This window comes from Aegilops tauschii, chromosome 5 (genome assembly GCF_002575655.3).
Source record: "Aegilops tauschii subsp. strangulata cultivar AL8/78 chromosome 5, Aet v6.0, whole genome shotgun sequence".
Taxonomy (NCBI): Eukaryota; Viridiplantae; Streptophyta; class Magnoliopsida; order Poales; family Poaceae; genus Aegilops; species Aegilops tauschii.
In genome coordinates, this window is record NC_053039.3 from 328,091,854 (window position 1) to 328,112,438 (window position 20,585).

A 20,585-nucleotide genomic window follows, 5' to 3' on the forward strand; every position below is an offset into this window, starting at 1 on the left:
AGACCACCTCCAGCGTGATTGAGCCTGTACAGCAGGCCTCTACGCCTGGTATGACTCCTTTAAAGGTAGTCTTTGTTGGTTTGATTCGTGAGGGGTCAATGTCCATCTTCCGCACTGTGTCCTGATAAAGCAGGTTGAGGCTGCTACCACCGTCCATCAGGACTCGTGTTAGGTGAAACCCGTCAATAATTGGGTCGAGGACTAGTGCGGCTGAACCGCCATGGCGGATACTAGTTGGGTGATCTCGACGATCGAAGGTGATCGGGAATGATGACCACGGATTGAATTTTGGGGCGACTGGCTCTACCGCGTAGACGTCCCTAAGTGCTCGCTTACGCTCCCTTTTGGGAATGTGTGTGGCATATATCATGTTCACCGTCTTGACTTGAGGGGGAAATTTCTTCTAGCCCCCAATGTTCGGCTGCCGGGGCTCTTCGTCCTCGTCCTCACTTTGTGATCCCTTTTCTTTGTTTTTGGCATTTAACTTGCCAGCCTGCTTGAAAACCCAACAATCCCTGTTGGTATAATTGGCCTGCTTATCCGGGGTGCCGTGTATCTGGCACGGACGGTCGAGTATGCGGTCCAGGCTGGAAGGTCCTTCATTGTTTCTTTTGTAGGGCTTCTTCCGTTGGTCGGACTTGGAGCCAGTGAATCCGGCGTTGACTGTGGTGTCATCGGTGTTGTTGCCATTGCTTCAGCGTTTGTGTTTATTGCGCCAGAGCTTGCCAGTGCTATTCTTGGCCTCGGAGGGGCCTGTCTCGCTGGCTGTGTTGTTACTACGAGCCAGCCAACTGTCCTCACCCGCGCAAAAACGGGTCATGAGTGCCGTGAGGGCTGCCATGGACTTCGGCTTTTCTTGGCCGAGGTGGCGTGCTAACCATTCGTCGCGGATGCTGTGTTTGAAGGCTACTAAGGCCTCGGCATCCGGACAGTCAACGATCTGGTTCTTCTTGGTTAGGAACCTAGTCCAGAATTTTCTGGCTGATTCTCCAGGTTGTTGAACTATGGCTTAAGTCATCGGCGTCTGGTGGCCGGACATAGGTTCCTTGGAAGTTGTCCAGGAAGGCTTGTTCCAAGTCCTCCCAGCTGCCGATAGAATTTTCAGGCAGGCTGCTAAGCCAGTGCCGAGCTGGCCCTTTGAGCTTTAGTGGGAGGTATTTAATGGCGTGGAGGTCATCTCCTCGAGCCATATGGATATGGAGAATAAAGTCCTTGATCCATACTGCGGGATCGGTTGTGCCATCGTATGATTCGATATTGACGGGCTTGAACCCCTCGGGGTAATCGTGATCCAGTACTTCATCTGTGAAGCACAGAGGGTGTGCGGCACCTCTATACCAGGCCGCATCGCAGCGTAGCTCTGATGGAGTCCGTCTGCGGCATTCGGCCCGGGCGTGGTTGGGTTTATCACGTCCGAATAGGTAGCCTTCGTCGTGCCTCGAGGCACGTCCTCGCGATCCGTAGATCGATCTTGTATGTCCTGCTCTCTACTGTCCAGGGTCTGCCGGAGGTCGTACGTGTGACCCCGAACTCTTTCGTCTCTATTTTTGCGGGGCGGTGGGGCAGGCTGCTGTTCGGCCTGAGTTGCCGCTTTATCCCGACCGCGGAGTGGCCGGTCGGCCGCCTTGTCTCGACCATGTGGTGGTCGTTTCGCATTATGCGAGGGAGATGTGCGCTCCAGTGCCTCCTCATCGAATCGAGGTAGCAGTCTGCATTTCGGGTAGCTCTTGGCTGGGCGCTTGAGGCCGTATTCTTCGGCTGTCAGGACATCAGTCCATCTGTCAACGAGCAGATCTTGTTCAGCTTGAAGCTGCTGCTGCTTCTTTTTTAGGCTCCTTGTAGTGGCTATGAGCTGAAGCTTAAAGCGCTCCTGCTCCAGAGGATCCTCAGGCACGATGAAGTCTTCGTTGCCGAGGCTTGTCTCCTCCTCGGAGGGTGGACGGTAACTATCATCCTCCGAGCCATCTTCTATGGCATGTTCATCAGGGTTGTCTTGCCTATTGTCATGTTCCTCCTGTTCGGATGCCGCTCCGACAGGGTCTTCATTGTTTTCGGCGTCGCCCGGAGTACTATTTTCTCCAGTGCTAGTGTTGCCATCTTTTGAGCGACGAGGCTTAGAACGGCGTTTGGGGCGCCGGCACTTGGACTGCATCTCGGAGGGTTTATTCGCATCTAGTTCTTCTTTGTCATCGCCAGATCCTTTGGGTGTATCAACCATGTACACGTCATACGAAGAGGTGGCCGTCTAGCGTCTAGTAAATGGCGGGTCTTGGCCTTGCTCCTTGTCGGCATCGTCGTCCATACCGTTGATGTCTTCAGAGCCATAGTCAAGCACATCGGTCAAGTCATCGACAGTGGCTATGAAGTGGGTGGCGGGTGGGAAGCAAAATTCCTCGTCGTCCGCCTCTAGCTCGAACCGAATATAGTTCGGCTGTGAGTCCTTCTCCAAGGACAAGTTCTTTAAAGATTTTAGCACGTCACCCAAAGGTGAATGCTGGAAGATGTCTGCGGCGCTAAATTCGAAAATCGATAACCGATCCAGCTCGGTGTCCGCAGGTGTACCTGGTCCGGAACGTATAGCCGGAGACGAGTCCGGAGTTCCATTGACGCAAACATTGCAAGATGTCGAGTCCGTGTGCGGCTCCAACGCCGCGGACTTTGTGGCTTCGGAGGGCACGATCTACTTTGGTTCTAGGCCCGTTGCAGCAACGGGATCCATCTCCTGGTGGCCAGGGGCGTAGCTATCGATCTGCTCCAGACGGCCAAGCGAGTTGGCCCACAGTACGAAGCCGCCGAACACAAAAATCTGTCCGGGGAGGAAGGTTCATCCTTGGAGAACGTCATTATTGACAATTGAAGGGGCCATCAAACCTTTCGTCGACGACACAGTGGAACTCTCAATGAAAGCACCAATGTCGGTGTCAAAACCGGCGGATCTCGGGTAGGGGGTCCCGAACTGTGCGTCTAGGATCAATGGTAATAGGAGACGGGGGACACGATGTTTACCCAGGTTCGGGCCCTCTCTATGGAGGTAATACCCTACTTCCTGCTTGATTGATCTTGATGAATATGAGTGTTACAAGAGTTGATCTACCACGAGATCGCAATGGCTAAACCCTAGAAGTCTAGCCTATGTGAATATGGTAGTGAGTCTCCTCTCATCCGGACTACGCTCTCCGGTTTATATAGACACCGGACAGATCTAGGGTTACATGGGGTCGGTTACATAAGAAGGAATCTTCATAGTTGGTCGCCTAGCTTGCCTTCCACACCAAGGAGAGTCCAATCCGGACACGGGTCCAGTCTTCGGCCTTCATATCTTCACAGCCCATCAGTCCGGTCCAATGAATAACAGGCCAGACGCCCGAGGACCCCCTAGTCTAGGACTCCCTCAGATATGTTTCTTGTTTATGGAGGTGACAAAGAGCTCGTCGTAAATGGTTACGTCGATGCAAGCTTTGACACTGATCCGGATGACTCCAAGTCACAAACCGGATACGTATTTATATTGAATGGTGGAGCTGTCAGTTGCTGCAGTTCCAAAAAGAGCGTTGTGGCGGGATCTACATGTGAAGCGGAGTACATAGCTGCTTCAGGAGCAGCAAATGAAGGAGTCTGGATGAAGCAGTTCATATCCGATCTAGGTGTAATACCTAGTGCATCGGGTCCACTGAAAATCTTTTGTCACAATACTGGAGCAATTGCCTTGGCGAAGGATCCAGATTTCACAAGAGAACAAAACACATCAAGAGAAGCTTCAATTCCATCCGCGATCAAGTCAAGGAGGGAGACATAGAGGTTTGCAAAATATGTACGGATCTGAATGTTGCAGACCCGTTGACTAAGCCTCTTCCACAAGCAAAACATGATCAGCACCAAGACTCCATGGGTGTTAGTATCATTACTATGTAATCTAGATTATTGACTCTAGTGCAAGTGGGAGACTGAAGGAAATATGCCCTAGAGGCAATAATAAAGTTGTTATTTATATTTCCTTATATCATGATAAATGTTTATTATTCATGCTAGAATTGTATTTACCGGAAACTTAGTACATGTGTGAATACATAGACAAACAGAGTGTCCCTAGTATGCCTCTACTTGACTAGCTTGTTAATCAAAGATGGTTAAGTTTCCTAACCATTCACATGATTTGTCATTTGATGAACGGGATCACATCATTAGAGAATGATGTGATGGACAAGACCCATCCGTTAGCTTAGCATAATGATCATTTAGTTTTATTGCTATTGCTTTCATCATGACTTACATGTTCCTCTGACTATGAGATTATGCAACTCCCGAATACCGGAGGAACACCTTGTGTGCTATCAAATGTCACAACATAAATGGGTGATTATAAAGATGCTCTACATGTGTCCCTGATGGTGTTTGTTGAGTTGGCATAGATCGAGATTAGGATTTGTCACTCCGTGTATCAGAGAGGTGTCTATGAGCCCTCTCGGTAATGCACATCACTATGAGCCTTGCAAGCAATGTGACTAATTAGTTAGTTACGGGATGATGCATTACGGAACGAGTAAAGAGACTTGCCAGTAACAAGATTGAACTAGGTATGATGATACCGACGATCAAATCTCGGGCAAGTAACATACCGATGACAAAGGGAATGACATATGTTGTTATGCGGTTTGACCGATAAAGACCTCCATAGAATATGTAGGAGCCAATATGAGCATCCAGGTTCCGCTATTGGTTATTGACCGGAGATGTGTCTCGGTCATGTCTACATAGTTCTCGAACCCGTAGGGTCCGCACGCTTAACGTTCGATGACGATTTCTATTATGAGTTATGTGATTTGATTACCGAAGATTGTTTAGAGTCCCGGATGAGATCACGGACATGACGAGGAGTCTCGAAATAGTCGAGAGGTAAAGATTGATATATTGTAAGGTTATATTCGGACACCGGAATGGTTCCGGAGTGATTCGGGTATTTTTTGGAGTACCGGGAGGTTACCGGAACCCCCCCCCCCTCGGGGGAAGTAGTGGGCCTTCATGGGCCTTAGTGGAAAGGAGAGGAGGGCCGCAAGGGTGGCCGCGCCCCCCTCCCCCCATGGCAAGTCCGAATTGGACTAGGGAGGGGGCGCCGCCCCCCTCTTTCTTTATCCCTCTCCTCCTCCTTCCCTCTCTGCCCCTCTTGGAAAAGGAAGGGGAGTCCAACTAGGGCTTGGACAGATATGATTTGGAGAAGGTGGTTGAGGGTTCTGGAGCAATATCTTCAAGCACTTTGAGCAATCGAGTCATGATAAAAACCTCATCCCCTTTTAATAGTATTTGATTTCCTATGGACTCAATATGATCTTGGATCACTTAACCAAAAATGTAGAGTCTTGAAGCTTTGCCAATCTATGTCCTTAGCATTTTGAGGGGTCCACATTCTCATGTCCTTGCCATGCCAATGATACGTCTCCAACGTATCTATAATTTTTATTGTTCCATGTTGTTATAATATCAATCTTGCATGTTTTATAATCATTTTATATCATTTTTTGGTACTAACCTATTGACATAGTGCCAAGTGCGAGTTGTTGTTTTCTGCATGTTTTTTACATCGCAGGAAATCAATATCAGACTGAGTCCAAATGCAACGAAACTCCATGGAGATTTTTTATTTACCAGAAGACACATAATGGGCCCTGCGCCTGGGGTGCTCCGAGCAGAGCACAACTCACCAGGGCGCGCCAGGAGGCCCAGGCGCGCCCTGGTGGGTTTTGTCCACCTCGGGTGCCCCCCGGACCGCCTCTTTGCTCTATAAATACCCCAATATTCCCAAAACCCTAGGGGAGTCGACGAAATATTGATCCAACCACCGCAAAGTCCGGAACCACCAGATCCAATCTAGACACCATCTTGGATGGGGTTCACCATCTCCATTGGTGCCTCTCTGGTGATGCATGAGTAGTGCTTTGTAGACCTTCGGGTCCGTAGTTAGTAGCTAGATGGCTTCCTCTCTCTCGCTGAATTCTCAATACAATGGTCTCTTGGAGATACATATGATGTAACTCTTTTTGCGGTGTGTTTGTTGGGATCTGATGAACTTTGAGTTTATGATCAGTTATATCTTTCTATATCCATGGAAGTATTTGAGTTTCTTTGATCTCTTTTATGCATGATCTCTTATAGCCTCGTATTTCTTCTCTGATATTTGGGTTTTGTTTGGCCAACTTGATCTATTTATCTTGCAATGGGAAGAGGAGCTTTGTAGTGGGTTCGATCTTATGGTGCTTGATCCCAGTGACAGAAGGGGAACCGACACGTATGTATTGTTGCTACTAAGGATAAAACGATGGGGTCTATCTCTACATAGATAGATCTTGTCTACATCATGTCATCGTTCTTATTGCATTACTCCGTTTTTCCATGAACTTAATACACTAGATGCATGTTGGATAGCGGTCGATGTGTGGAGTAATAGTAGTAGATGCAGGTAGGAGTCGGTCTACTAATCTTGGACATGATGCCTATATAATTATCATTGCCTAGATATCGTCATGATTATTTGAAGTTCTATCAATTTCCCAACAGTAATTTGTTCACCCACCGTTTGCTATTTTTCTCGAGAAAAGCCACTAGTGAAACCTACGGCCCCCGGGTCTCTTTCTCATATATTTGCCTTTGCGATATACTTTTCCTTTACATTTATTTTCATATCTATTAAACTAAAAATATAAAAATACTTTGCTGCACTTTACTTTATTTGTGATCTATTTATTCAATCTATTACACCTTTCTCTCGTCCACGCACCAATTTGAGGTGCCGTTACCCGAAAGGGATTGACAACCCCTTTAACATGTCGGGTTGCGAGTGGTTGTTATTTGTGTGCAAGGGTTGTTTATGTTGTGTTGCTTGGTTCTCCTACTGGTTCGATAATCTTGGTTTCATATTTGAGGGAAATACCTACCGCAGTTGTGCTGCATCATCCCTTCCCCCTTGGGGAAATACCGATGTAGCTTCAAGCAACATCAAAAGGAATTTCTGGCGCCGTTGCCGGGGAGGGTCAAGTCAAGATAGTCCCCCGTCAACTTGCCAATTTCTAGCGCCGTTGCCTGGGAGGATCTTCAACATATACCAGGTTCCTAATCACAAATCTCATCTCCTCGCAATTTACATTTTTGTCATTTGCCTCTCGTTTTCCTCTCCCCACTTGACAAAAATTTCCGTTTTATTCGCCCCTCTTTTTCGTTCGACGTTCTCTTGCTTTCTAGTCTTGATGGCTAGCGTTCCTACTCCTCCTTTGTCACCGGATTTTGAAGTTCTTTACTTCAAACAAAAACAAGGAGAAAATTTGAAAGATGCTTGGTATAGGCTTATGGAATCTTACCATATTTGCAATTTAAAAGGGGATGCTAAGATCTTGCTTCGTAATTTTTACATAGGATTGGCTTCGCATCATAGACAACTCCTAGACTTTGCCGCTAAAGGGAATTTTATTGAGCTTGATGCCAATGCTGCCTATGAAATTTTAGAAGGAATTTTGGGAGTTCCACCTCACAAGAAGGGGTTTTATTTCACCCCTGAGGGAGTTCAAATGTTGGACAAACATGGTGATTTACATAAACACATGGTTGAAATACAGAAATATAATGAACCCCTCAAACACCTCAATGGTAGTATCAACCGCATGAATACCTTGATTACTCTTTGCAACAAACGATTGGATATTTTGGATCTAAAGATGGTTTCTTTTCCGGAGAATTTGGGGAAGCGTAAAGAGCCTCCCGGGTTTGAGAAAACCCTTACAAAATTTGCCAAAACTTTGGAAGACAAAACTTAGATCCCTGCTTTATGCCTAGCTAAGGGCATAAAACTATAGCGCTTGTTGGGAGGCAACCCAATGAATAAAATTTATTTTTGCTTTTTGCTTTCTGTTCTTGAGTGTTTACACAATTATGATGTTGTTATGATTGTGTTTTTTGTGTTTTAATTAGTGTTTGTGCCAAGTAAAGCCTTTAGGATCTTCTTGGGTGATAGTTGTTTCATCTTGCTGAAAACAGAAACTTTTGCGCTCACGAAAACAATTGTTAAAAATCACCAGAACGTGATAAAATGCCAAATTTTTGTAGTAGATTAATATACAAATTACCCAGGTCGTCCTGATTTTTCAGAATTTTTGAAGTTCCAGAAGTATACGAACAAATCAGATTGCTACAGACTATTCTGTTTTGACAGATTCTGTTTCCTTTGCGTTGTGTGCTTATTTTGATGGTTCTATGGTTTTCTTTGATGAGTTTTTGCCATAGAAAAGTTGGAATGCAGTAGATATAATGCAAGTATAAAATATGAATTGGTTTGACACAGCACTTATAGTAGTGATTTATTTTTCTTACACTAACGGATCTCACGAAGCTTTTGTTGAGTTTTGTGTGATTGAAGTTTTCAAGTTTTGGATTATCTTACGATGGATGAAGGAATAAGGAGTAGAAGAGCCCAAGCTTGGGGATGCCCCGACATCCCAAGCTATTATCCAAAAATGAGCAAACAACTAAGCTTGGGGATGCCCCCCGAGTGGCATCCCCTCTTTCTTCTAACGACCATCGGTATTTTACTCGAAGCTATATTTTTATTCGTCACATAATATGTGTTTTGCTTGGAGCGTCTTGTATGATATGAGTCTTTGCTTGTTTTATTTTGCGTTTTAAGTCTTGATCCCTTGCTGGACACACCTATTTGAGAGAGCCAAAATTATGTCATGACTTGTTAGAATTGTTTACTATGCTTCACTTAAATCTTTTATGAGCTATGGACCTTCTCTAGTGCTTCACTTATATCTTTTTGAGCATGGTGTGCTTTAGTATCTTTGAAGAAATGCTCTCTTGCTTCACTTAGATTTATTTGAGAGTTAGTAAAATTTTCAAGAAATTCTCTCTTGCTTCACTTAAATTAATTTGAGAGAAAGAAAAATTATGCTCATGATCTTCACTTATATTTGTTTGAGCTTGTCAAAAGCAACACATAAAGAATAGTCCCAAAGTGATAGATATCCAAGAAGGATATAATAAAAACTTTCATGAAGATCATTGGACAAAATAAACTTGATTCTTAGTAATAGTTTTGAGATCTGATGATGTGATATGTGAGTTATGTTGATGAGTAATTATGCTTTAGTAAGAATATTGGTGTTAAGGTTTGTGATTCCCTATGAAAGCACGAAAGTCAATACTCATGCAATGAAATTATATCCTACTTGTGGTGCATTATTTGGTGTTAATTATGCTTAATGCTCGCTTATGAGATTATTCGTTTCTTGGTTGGTCGCTTCTCAATCTTTTGCTAGCCTTCATTTTGCACTAAGTATGATCTCTACTTGTGCATCCAAAAACTTTTAAACCAGTTTTTCCACATGAGTCCACTATATCTACCTATATGTGGTATTATTTTTCCGTTCTGACCAAATTTGTATGTGCCATCTCTAATTTTCAAAATAAACTTCGCTTTTGTATGTTCGTTCCGCTCGCGGAGCGGTGAGGGTGGCTAATATGTTCCATGCTAGATGTGTTATTCTCACGATGAGTGTTTATTCGCTTGTCATTGCACGAGAGTAAGGCAAAGGTATTAGGGATGCCTAGTCCCGAAATGAAAAATGAATTTACTTTATGTTGTCAAATAATAGATTCCTTGGAAAGTGTTGGTATGGAGGGAAACCGTGGATATGGCTAGCCATGGAAAGTGAAAGTATGGTTGAAAAAGGAATAAACTTTATTTTCTGTTTGGGAACCGCCTATGATATATCTAGCATGGGAAGTGTTGGGAACTCTAAGTCGTTTTCGTTGGTGGGAAGGATACACCTCCCAAAATGTTTTTATCTCTATTTTTTTTTGCTTTGAGCACTGGCACCTCTACAAATCCCTACTTCCCTCTGTGAAGGGCCTTTCTTTTACTTTATGCAATTTTCATTTTGAATTTGAGTCTCCATCTTTTCTTATAAAAGCACCAACTAAGAGGCAATATGATCATACTTGAGTATTGGGTGTAGCTAATATGCGAGTGTGTTTCATGAATGGATCAATGGTTGAGCATGATGGGCTAGGGATAACTTATTTTAGCGTTGATATTTTGAAAGGCATAGTTGCTTGTTGATATGCTTGAGTATTTAAATTGTCATGTCAAAACTAGACTATTGCTCTGAATCACATAAAAGTCCAAATGGCCATGACATAAAGAAAAGAATATGATATGACATGTTATGCAGCATTCCACATCAAAAATTCCGTTTTTATCACTTACCTACTCGAGGACGAGTAGGAGTTAAGCTTGGGGATGCTGATACGTCCACAACATATCTATAATTTTTGACCGTTCCATGCTGTTATAATATCAATCTTGCATGTTTTATAATCATTTTATATCATTTTTTGGTACTAACCTATTGACATAGTGCCAAGTGCGAGTTGCTGTTTTCTGCATGTTTTTTACATCGCAGGAAATCAATATCAGACTGAGTCCAAATGCAACGAAACTCCACGGAGATTTTTAATGGACCAGAAGACACATAATGGGCCCTGCGCCTGGGGGGTGCACCGAGGAGAGCACAACTCACCAGGGCGCGCCAGGAGGCCCAGGCGCGCCCTGGTGGGTTTTGTCCACCTCGGGTGCCCCCCGGACCGCCTCTTTGCTCTATAAATACCCCAATGTTCCCAAAACCCTAGGGGAGTCGACGAAATATTGATCCAACCATCGCAAAGTCCGGAACCACCAGATCCAATCTAGACACCATCTCGGATGGGGTTCACCATCTCCATTGGTGCCTCTCTGATGATGCATGAGTAGTTCTTTGTAGACCTTCGGGTCCGTAGTTAGTAGCTAGATGGCTTCCTCTCTCTCGCTGAATTCTCAATACAATGGTCTCTTGGAGATACATATGATGTAACTCTTTTTGCGGTGTGTTTGTTGGGATCTGATGAACTTTGAGTTTATGATCAGTTATATCTTTTTATATCCATGGAAGTATTTGAGTTTCTTTGATCTCTTTTATGCATGATCTCTTATAGCCTCGTATTTCTTCTCTGATATTTGGGTTTTGTTTGGCCAACTTGATATATTTATCTTGCAATGGGAAGAGGAGCTTTGTAGTGGGTTCGATCTTATGGTGCTTGATCCCAGTGACAGAAGGGGAACCGACACGTATGTATCATTGCTACTAAGGATAAAATGATGGGGTCTATCTCTACATAGATAGATCTTGTCTACATCATGTCATCGTTCTTATTGCATTACTCCGTTTTTCCATGAACTTAATACACTAGATGCATGTTGGATAGCGGTCGATGTGTGGAGTAATAGTAGTAGATGCAGGTAGGAGTCGGTCTACTAATCTTGTACATGATGCCTATATAATGATCATTGCCTGGATATCGTCATGATTATTTGAAGTTCTATCAATTTCCCAACAGTAATTTGTTCACCCACCGTTTGCTATTTTTCTCGAGAGAAGCCACTAGTGAAACCTACGGCCCCCGGGTCTCTTTCTCATATATTTGCCTTTGCGATATACTTTTCCTTTACATTTATTTTCAGATCTATTAAACTAAAAATATAAAAATACTTTGCTGCACTTTACTTTATTTGCGATCTATTTATTCAATCTATTACAACTTTCTCTCGTCCACGCACCAATTTGAGGCGTCGTTACCCGAAAGGGATTGACAACCCCTTTAACACGTCGGGTTGCGAGTGGTTGTTATTTGTGTGCAAGGGTTGTTTACGTTGTGTTGCTTGGTTCTCCTACTGGTTCGATAACCTTGGTTTCATATTTGAGGGAAATACCTACCGCCGTTGTGCTGCATCATCCCTTCCTCCTTGGGGAAATACCGACGTAGCTTCAGGCGACATCAAAAGGAATTTCTGGCGCCGTTGCCGGGGAGGGTCAAGTCAAGATAGTCCCCCGTCAACTTGCCAATTTCTGGCGTCGTTGCCTGGGAGGATCTTCAACATATTCCAGGTTCCTAATCACAAATCTCATCTCCTCGCAATTTACATTCTTTGTCATTTGCCTCTCGTTTTCCTCTCCCCCACTTCACAAAAAATTGTCGTTTTATTCGCCCCTCTTTTTCGTTCGACGTTCTCTTGCTTTCTAGTCTTGATGGCTAGCGTTCCTACTCCTCCTTTGTCACCGGATTTTGAAGTTCTTTACTTCAAACAAAAACAAGGAGAAAATTTGACAGATGCTTGGTATAGGCTTATGGAATTTTACCATATTTGCAATTTAAAGGGGGGTGCTAAGATCTTGCTTCGTAATTTTTACATAGGATTGGCTTCGCATCATAGACAACTCCTAGACTTTTCCGCTAAAGGGAATTTTATTGAGCTTGATGCCAATGCTGCCTATGAAATTTTAGAAGGAATTTTGGGAGTTCCACCTCACAAGAAGGGGTTTTATTTCACCCCTGAGGGAGTTCAAATGTTGGACAAACTTGGTGATTTACATAAACACATGGTTGAAATACAGAAATATAATGAACCCCTCAAACACCTCAATGGTAGTATCAACCGCATGAATACCTTGATTACTCTTTGCAACAAACGATTGGATATTTTGGATCTAAAGATGGTTCTTTTCCGGAGAATTTGGGGAAGCGTAAAGAGCCTCCCGGGTTTGAGAAAACCCTTACAAAAGTTGCCAAAACTTTGGAAGACAAAACTTAGATCCCTGCTTTATGCCTAGCTAAGGGCGTAAAACTATAGCGCTTGTTGGGAGGCAACCCAATGAATAAAATTTCTTTTTGCTTTCTGTTCTTGAGTGTTTACACAATTATTATGTTGTTATGATTGTGTTTTTGTGTTTTAATTAGTGTTTGTGCCAAGTAAAGCCTTTAGGATCTTCTTGGGTGATAGTTGTTTCATCTTGCTGAAAACAGAAACTTTTGCGCTCACGAAAACAATTGTTAAAAATCACCAGAACGTGATAAAATGCCAAATTTTTGTAGTAGATTAATATACAAATTACCCAGGTCGTCCTGATTTTTCAGAATTTTTGAAGTTCCAGAAGTATACGAACAAATCAGATTGCTACAGACTGTTCTGTTTTGACAGATTCTGTTTTCTTTGCGTTGTGTGCTTATTTTGATGGCTCTATGGTTTTCTTTGATGAGTTTTTGCCATAGAAAAGTTGGAATGCAGTAGATATAATGCAAGAATAAAATATGAATTGGTTTGACACAACACTTATAGTAGTGATTTATTTTTCTTACACTAACGGATCTCACGAAGCTTTTGTTGAGTTTTGTGTGATTGAAGTTTTCAAGTTTTGGATTATCTTACGATGGATGAAGGAATAAGGAGTAGAAGAGCCCAAGCTTGGGGATGCCCCGGCATCCCAAGCTATTATCCAAAAATGAGCAAACAACTAAGCTTGGGGATGCCCCCCGAGTGGCATCCCCTCTTTCTTCTAACGACCATCGGTATTTTACTCGAAGCTATATTTTTATTCGTCTCATAATATGTGTTTTGCTTGGAGCGTCTTGTATGATATGAGTATTTGCTTGTTTTATTTTGCGTTTTAAGTCTTGATCCCTTGCTGGACACACCTATTTGAGAGAGCCAAAATTATGTCATGACTTGTTAGAATTGTTTACTATGCTTCACTTAAATCTTTTATGAGCTATGGACCTTCTCTAGTGCTTCACTTATATCTTTTTGAGCATGGTGTGCTTTAGTATCTTTGAAGAAATGCTCTCTTGCTTCACTTAGATTTATTTGAGAGTTAGTAAAATTTTCAAGAAATTCTCTCTTGCTTCACTTAAATTAATTTGAGAGAAAGAAAAATTATGCTCATGATCTTCACTTATATTTGTTTGAGCTTGTCAAAAGCAACACATGAAGAATAGTCCCAAAGTGATAGATATCCAAGAAGGATATAATAAAAACTTTCATGAAGATCATTGGACAAAATAAACTTGATTCTTAGTAATAGTTTTGAGATCTGATGATGTGATATGTGAGTTATGTTGATGAGTAATTATGCTTTAGTAAGAATATTGGTGTTAAGGTTTGTGATTCCCTATGAAAGCACGAAAGTCAATAATCATGCAATGAAATTATATCCTACTTGTGGTGCATTATTTGGTGTTAATTATGCTTAGTGCTCGCTTATGAGATTATTCGTTTCTTGGTTGGTCGCTTCTCAATCTTTTGCTAGCCTTCATTTTGCACTAAGTATGATCTCTACTTGTGCATCCAAAAACTTTTAAGCCAGTTTTTCCACATGAGTCCACTATATCTACCTATATGTGGTATTATTTTTCCGTTTTAACCAAATTTGTATGTGCCATCTCTAATTTTCAAAATAAACTTCACTTTTGTATGTTCGTTCCGCTCGCGGAGCGGTGAGGGTGGCTAATATGTTCCATGCTAGATGTGTTATTCTCACGATGAGTGTTTATTCGCTTGTCATTGCACGAGAGTAAGGCAAAGGTATTAGGGATGCCTAGTCCCGAGATGAAAAATGAATTTCCTTTATGTTGTCAAATAATAGATTCCTTGGAAAGTGTTGGTATGGAGGGCAACCGTGGATATGGCTAGCCATGGAAAGTGAAAGTATGGTTGAAAAAGGAATAAACTTTATTTTCTGTTTGGGAACCGCCTATGATATATCTAGCATGGGAAGTGTTGGGAACTCTAAGTCGTTTTCGTTGGTGGGAAGGATACACCTCCCAAAATGTTTTTATCTCTATTTTTTTTGCTTTGAGCACTGGCACCTCTACAAATCCCTACTTCCCTCTGTGAAGGGCCTTTCTTTTACTTTATGCAATTTTTATTTTGAATTTGAGTCTCCATCTTTTCTTATAAAAGCACCAACTAAGAGGCAATATGATCATACTTGAGTATTGGGTGTAGCTAATATGCGAGTGTGTTTCATGAATGGATCAATGATTGAGCATGATGGGCTAGGGATAACTTATTTTAGCGTTCATATTTTGAAAGGCATAGTTGCTTGTTGATATGCTTGAGTATTTAAATTGTCATGTCAAAACTAGACTATTTCTCTGAATCACATAAAAGTCCAAATGTCCATGACATAAAGAAAATAATATGATATGACATGTTAGGCAGCATTCCACATCAAAAATTTTGTTTTTATCACTTACCTACTCGAGGACGAGTAGGAGTTAAGCTTGGGGGTGCTGATACGTCCACAACATATCTATAATTTTTGACTGTTCCATGCTGTTATAATATCAATCTTGCATGTTTTATAATCATTTTATAGTCATTTTATATCATTTTTGGTACTAACCTATTGACATAGTGCCAAGTGCTAGTTGCTGTTTTCTGCATGTTTTTTACATCACAGGAAATCAATATCAGACGGAGTCCAAATGCAACGAAACTCCACGGAGATTTTTTATGGACTATAAGACACATAATGGGCCCTGGCTGCGCCTGGGGGGTGCTCCGAGGAGAGCACAACCCACCAGGGCACGCCAGGAGGCCCAGGCGCGCCTTGGTGGGTTGTGCCCACCTCGGGTGCCCCCCGGACCGCCTCTTTGCTCTATAAATACCCCAATATTCCCAAAACCCTAGGGCAGTCGACGAAATATTGATCCAGCCACCGTAGAGTCCAGAACCACCAGATCCAATCTAGACACCATCTCGGATGGGGTTCACTGCCTCCATTAGTGCCTCTCCGATGATGCGTGAGTAGTTCTTTGTAGACCTTCGGGTCCGTAGTTAGTAGCTAGATGGCTTCCTCTCTCTCGCTGAATTCTCAATACAATGGTCTCTTGGAGATCCATATGATGTAACTCTTTTTGTGGTGTGTTTGTTGGGATCTGATAAACTTTGAGTTTATGATCAGTTATATCTTTTTATATCCATGAAAGTATTTGAGTTTCTTTGATCTATTTTATGCATGATCTCTTATAGCCTCGTATTTCTTCTCCGATATTTGGGTTTTGTTTGGCCAACTTGATCTATTTATCTTGCAATGGGAAGAGGTGCTTTGTAGTGGGTTCGATCTTACAGTGCTTGATCCCAGTGACAGAAGGGGAACCGACACGTATGTATCATTGCTACTAAGGATAAAACGATGGGGTCTATCTCTACATAGATAGATCTTGTCTACATCATGTCATCATTCTTATTGCATTACTCTATTTTTCCATGAACTTAATACACTAGATGTATGCTGGATAGCGGTCGATGTGTGGAGTAATAGTAGTAGATGCAGGAGTCGGTCTACTAATCTTGGACGTGATGCCTATATAATGATCATTGCCTGGATATCGTCATGATTATTTGAAGTTCTATCAATTGCCCAACATTAATTTGTTCACCCACCGTTTGCTATTTTTCTCGAGAGAGGCCACTAGTGAAACCTACGGCCCCCGGGTCTCTTTCTCATATATTTGCCTTTGCGATCTACTTTTCCTTTGCATTTATTTTCAGATCTATTAAACTAAAAATACAAAAATACTTTGCTGCACTTTACTTTATTTGCGATCTATTTATTCAATCTATTACAACTTTCTCCCGTCCACGCACCAATTTGAGGCGCCGTTACCCGAAAGGGATTGACAACCCCTTTAACACGTCGGGTTGCGAGTGGTTGTTATTTGTGTGCAGGGGTTGTTTACGTTGTGTTGCTTTGTTCTCCTACTGGTTTGATAACCTTGGTTTCATATCTGAGGGAAATACCTACCGCCGATGTGCTGCATCATCCCTTCCTCTTTGGGGAAATACCAATGTATCTTCAAGCGACATCAGCCAACATTGAACTTTTCTGAAATCTATCTTGAATAGGCATTAGTTCAATGACATATATGTTGTTATAAATTACCAAAACCACCCGAGCACTACAAAATTTGCTCTATTTTGCGATGCTTCGCTTGTGTCATGTATAACCCATTTTCGTCATGGAAAATACACTGCGACATTTTCTGGTCATCACGCCCAGCGTCACGAACTCGTCATTGAATCTTTTACACAGGCCAGTCTCACCGAGATTTTGGTTCGGTGTCACCGAGTTGAGTCAAAAGGTCATAACGATTAGATTTTAGGTGAAGAATATTTATACCCCTCCACCAATCATTTTACCCTTAATGGTAACAATACAAATACGTGTCTTGTCCCCTTCTATCACTATGATATAGATTACCGCGAGATTGAACCCATTACAAAGCACCTCTCCCATTGCAAGATAAATTAATCTAGTTGGTGAAACCAAATCAATAGATCAGAGAGAAATACAAAGATATAATAATCATGCATAAAAGAGTTCAGAAAAAGACTCAAATAATATTCATGGATAATCTGATCATAAACCCACAATTCACCGGATCCCAACAAACACATCGCAAAAAGATTACATCGAATAGATCTCCAAGAACATCGAGGAGAACATTGTATTGAAGATCAAAGAGAGATAAGAAACCATCTAGCTACTAGCTATGGACCTGTAGGTCTGTGGTAAACTACTCACACATCATCGGAAGGGCAGCAAGGTCGATGTAGAGCCCCTCCATGGTTGATTCCCCCTCCGGCAGAGTACTGGAGAAGGCCTCCACATGGGATCTCACGAGAACAGAGACTTGCTGCGGCGGAAAAAGTATTGGGGGTGGCTCTATGATGTATGGGAAATATTTCAGAATTTATAGAGGCAGAATTAGGTCAAGAGGTGCCACGAGGGGCCCACAAGCCTAGGGGCGGCCTTCCCCCTAGGGCGCGCCTCCCGATCTTGTCGCTCCCTCGTGGCTTGTTAGGTCTTCTCCCGAACCTTCTAGTGTCCCTTCTGATCCAGAAAAAATAAATCCAAAGTTTTTCTTTGTTTGGACTCTGTTTGATATTGATTTCCTGAAAAGCCAAAAACAAGCAAAAAAACTGTCACTGGGCACTAGGTTAATAGGTTAATAGGTTAGTCCCAAAAATGATATATAATTGCATCATAAACGTCCAAGACTATAATAGGATGGAACAATAAAAAATTATAGATACATTGGAGATGTATCAATCACGTCAGAGACAAGTAGACTGACTCCTGTCTGCATCTACTACAATTACTCCACCCCTCGACCGCTACCCAGCATACATCTAGGGTATTAAGTATAAAACAGAGTAACGCGTTAATCAAGATGACATGATGTAGACGAAGTGAACCCATCTAATATGAATAAACTAATAGTCTTATCCTTAATGGCTACAATACAAATACGTGTCTTGTCCCCTACTTTGTCACTGCGATAGAGCGCCACAAGATTGAACCCATCACAAAGCACCTCTCCCATTGCAAGATAAATCAATCTAGTTAGCCAAACCAAAGATAGATCAGAGAGAAATACAAATCTATAACAATCATGCATAAAAAAGTTCAGAGAAGACTCAATTAATATTCATGGAAAATCTGAACATAAGCCCACAGTTCTTCGGATCCCAACAAACACACCGCAAAAGAAGATTACATCGAATGGAACTCCAAGAATATCGAGGAGAACATTGTATTGAAGATCAAAGAGAGAGAAGAAGCCATCTAACTACTAGCTATGGACCCATAGGTCAGCAAGGATGATGTAGAAGCCCTTCGTGATTGATCCCCCCTTGGGCAGACTACCGGTGAAGGCCTCCATATGGGATCACGGAAGAACGGAAGCTTTGGCAAAAAAGTGTTTCGGGTGGCTCTCTAGTATATTGGGAATATTTGGGAATTTATAGAGGCGGAAATAGGTCAAGAAATTCCACGAGGGGCCCACAAGCTCAAGGAGCGCCCCCCCTTGGGGCGCACCTAGTGAGCTTATCACTCCCTTGTGGCTCTTCTGGTCTTCTCCCAAACCTTCGTGGGTCCCTTCTGGTCCATAAAAATCACCGTAAAGTTTCATCGTGTTTCGACTCTGTTTGATATTGATTTTCTGAAAAGCCAAAAACAAGCAAAAAACAACAATTGGCACTAGGCACTAGGTTAATAGGTTAGTTCCAGAAAATGATATAAAATTTCATATAAAGCATCCAAGATTGATACTATAATAGCATGGAACAATAAAAAATTATAGATATGTTGGAGACGTATCAATGTGTCATGGCTAGCTTGGCGACCTCCGCTTTGTCTGACCTCTGGCTTGGTATGGGATGAGCGTGGTCTACCAGTAGGTGCACAACCATCTTGTTGGTGGGTCCTCCCTGAACTCCGGGTGATGTTTGTTTCAACTACGTCGGTATTTCCCCAAAGAGGAAGGGATGATGCAGCACATCAACGGTAGGTATTCCCCTTAGTGATGAGACCAAGGTTATCGAACCAGTAGGAGAACCACGCAACACCACGTAAACAGCTCCTGCACACAATGAACAAATACTTGCAACCCGACGTAAGAGAGGGGTTGTCAATCCCTCACGGGTAAAAAGATAGATAAAATTGTAGTAGATTGGATAAATAGATCTCGCGGGAACGCGAGATAAAATAAATAATAATAAATTGCAGCAAGGTATTTTTGTATTTTTGGTTTAATAGATCTGAAAATAAAAACAAATAAAAATAGATCGCAAAGGCAAATATAATAAAGAAGAGACCCAGGGGCCGTAGATTTCACTAGTGGCTTCTCTCGAGAAAAATAGCAAACTGCGGGTAAACAAATTACTGTTCGGCAATTGATAGAACTTCAAATAATCATGACGATATCCAGCCATTGATCATTGTATAGGCATCACATCCAAGATTAGTAGACCGACTCCTACCTGCATCTACTACTATTACTCCACCCATCGACCGCTATCCAACATGCATCTAGTGTATTAAGTTCATGGAAAAATGGAGTAATGCAATAAGAACGATGACATGATGTAGACAAGATCTATTTATGTAGAAATAGACCCCATCTTGTTATCCTTAATAGCAACGATACATACGTGTCAGTTCCCCTTCTGTCACTGGGATCAAGCACCATAAGATCGAACCCATCACAAAGCACCACTTTCGATTGCAAGATAAATAGATCAAGTTGGCCAAACAAAACCCAAATATCGGAGAAGAAATACGAGGCTATAAGCAATCATGCATATAAGAGATCAAAGAAGACTCAAATAACTTTCATGGATAAAAACATAGATCTAATCATAAACTCAGAGTTCATCGGATCCCAACACAACACACCGCAAAAAAAGAGTTACATCATATGGATCTCCAAGAGACCATTGTATTGAGAATCAAAATAGAGAGAGGAAGCCATCTAGCTACTAACTACGGACCCGTAGGTCTACAATGAACTACTCACGCATCATTGGAGAGGCACCAATGAACATGATGAACCCCTCCGTGATGGTGTCTAGATTGGATCTGGTAGTTCTCGAACTTGCGGCGGCTGGAATTGATTTTCGTCGACTCCCCTAGGGTTCTGGAATATTGGGGTATTTATAGAGCAAATAGGCGGTGCGGGAGTCCACCGAGGTGGGCACGACCCACCTAGGCGCGCCTGGGGGCCCAGGCACGCCCTGGTGGGTTGTGACCCCCTTGGGGCACCCCCAGGTGCTTCTCCGGCCCATCAGGTGTCTTCTGGCCCATAAAAATTCCACAAAAAGTTTCGTTGCATTTGGACTCCGTTTGGTATTGATTTCCTGCGATGTAAAAAACAAGTAGAAAAGA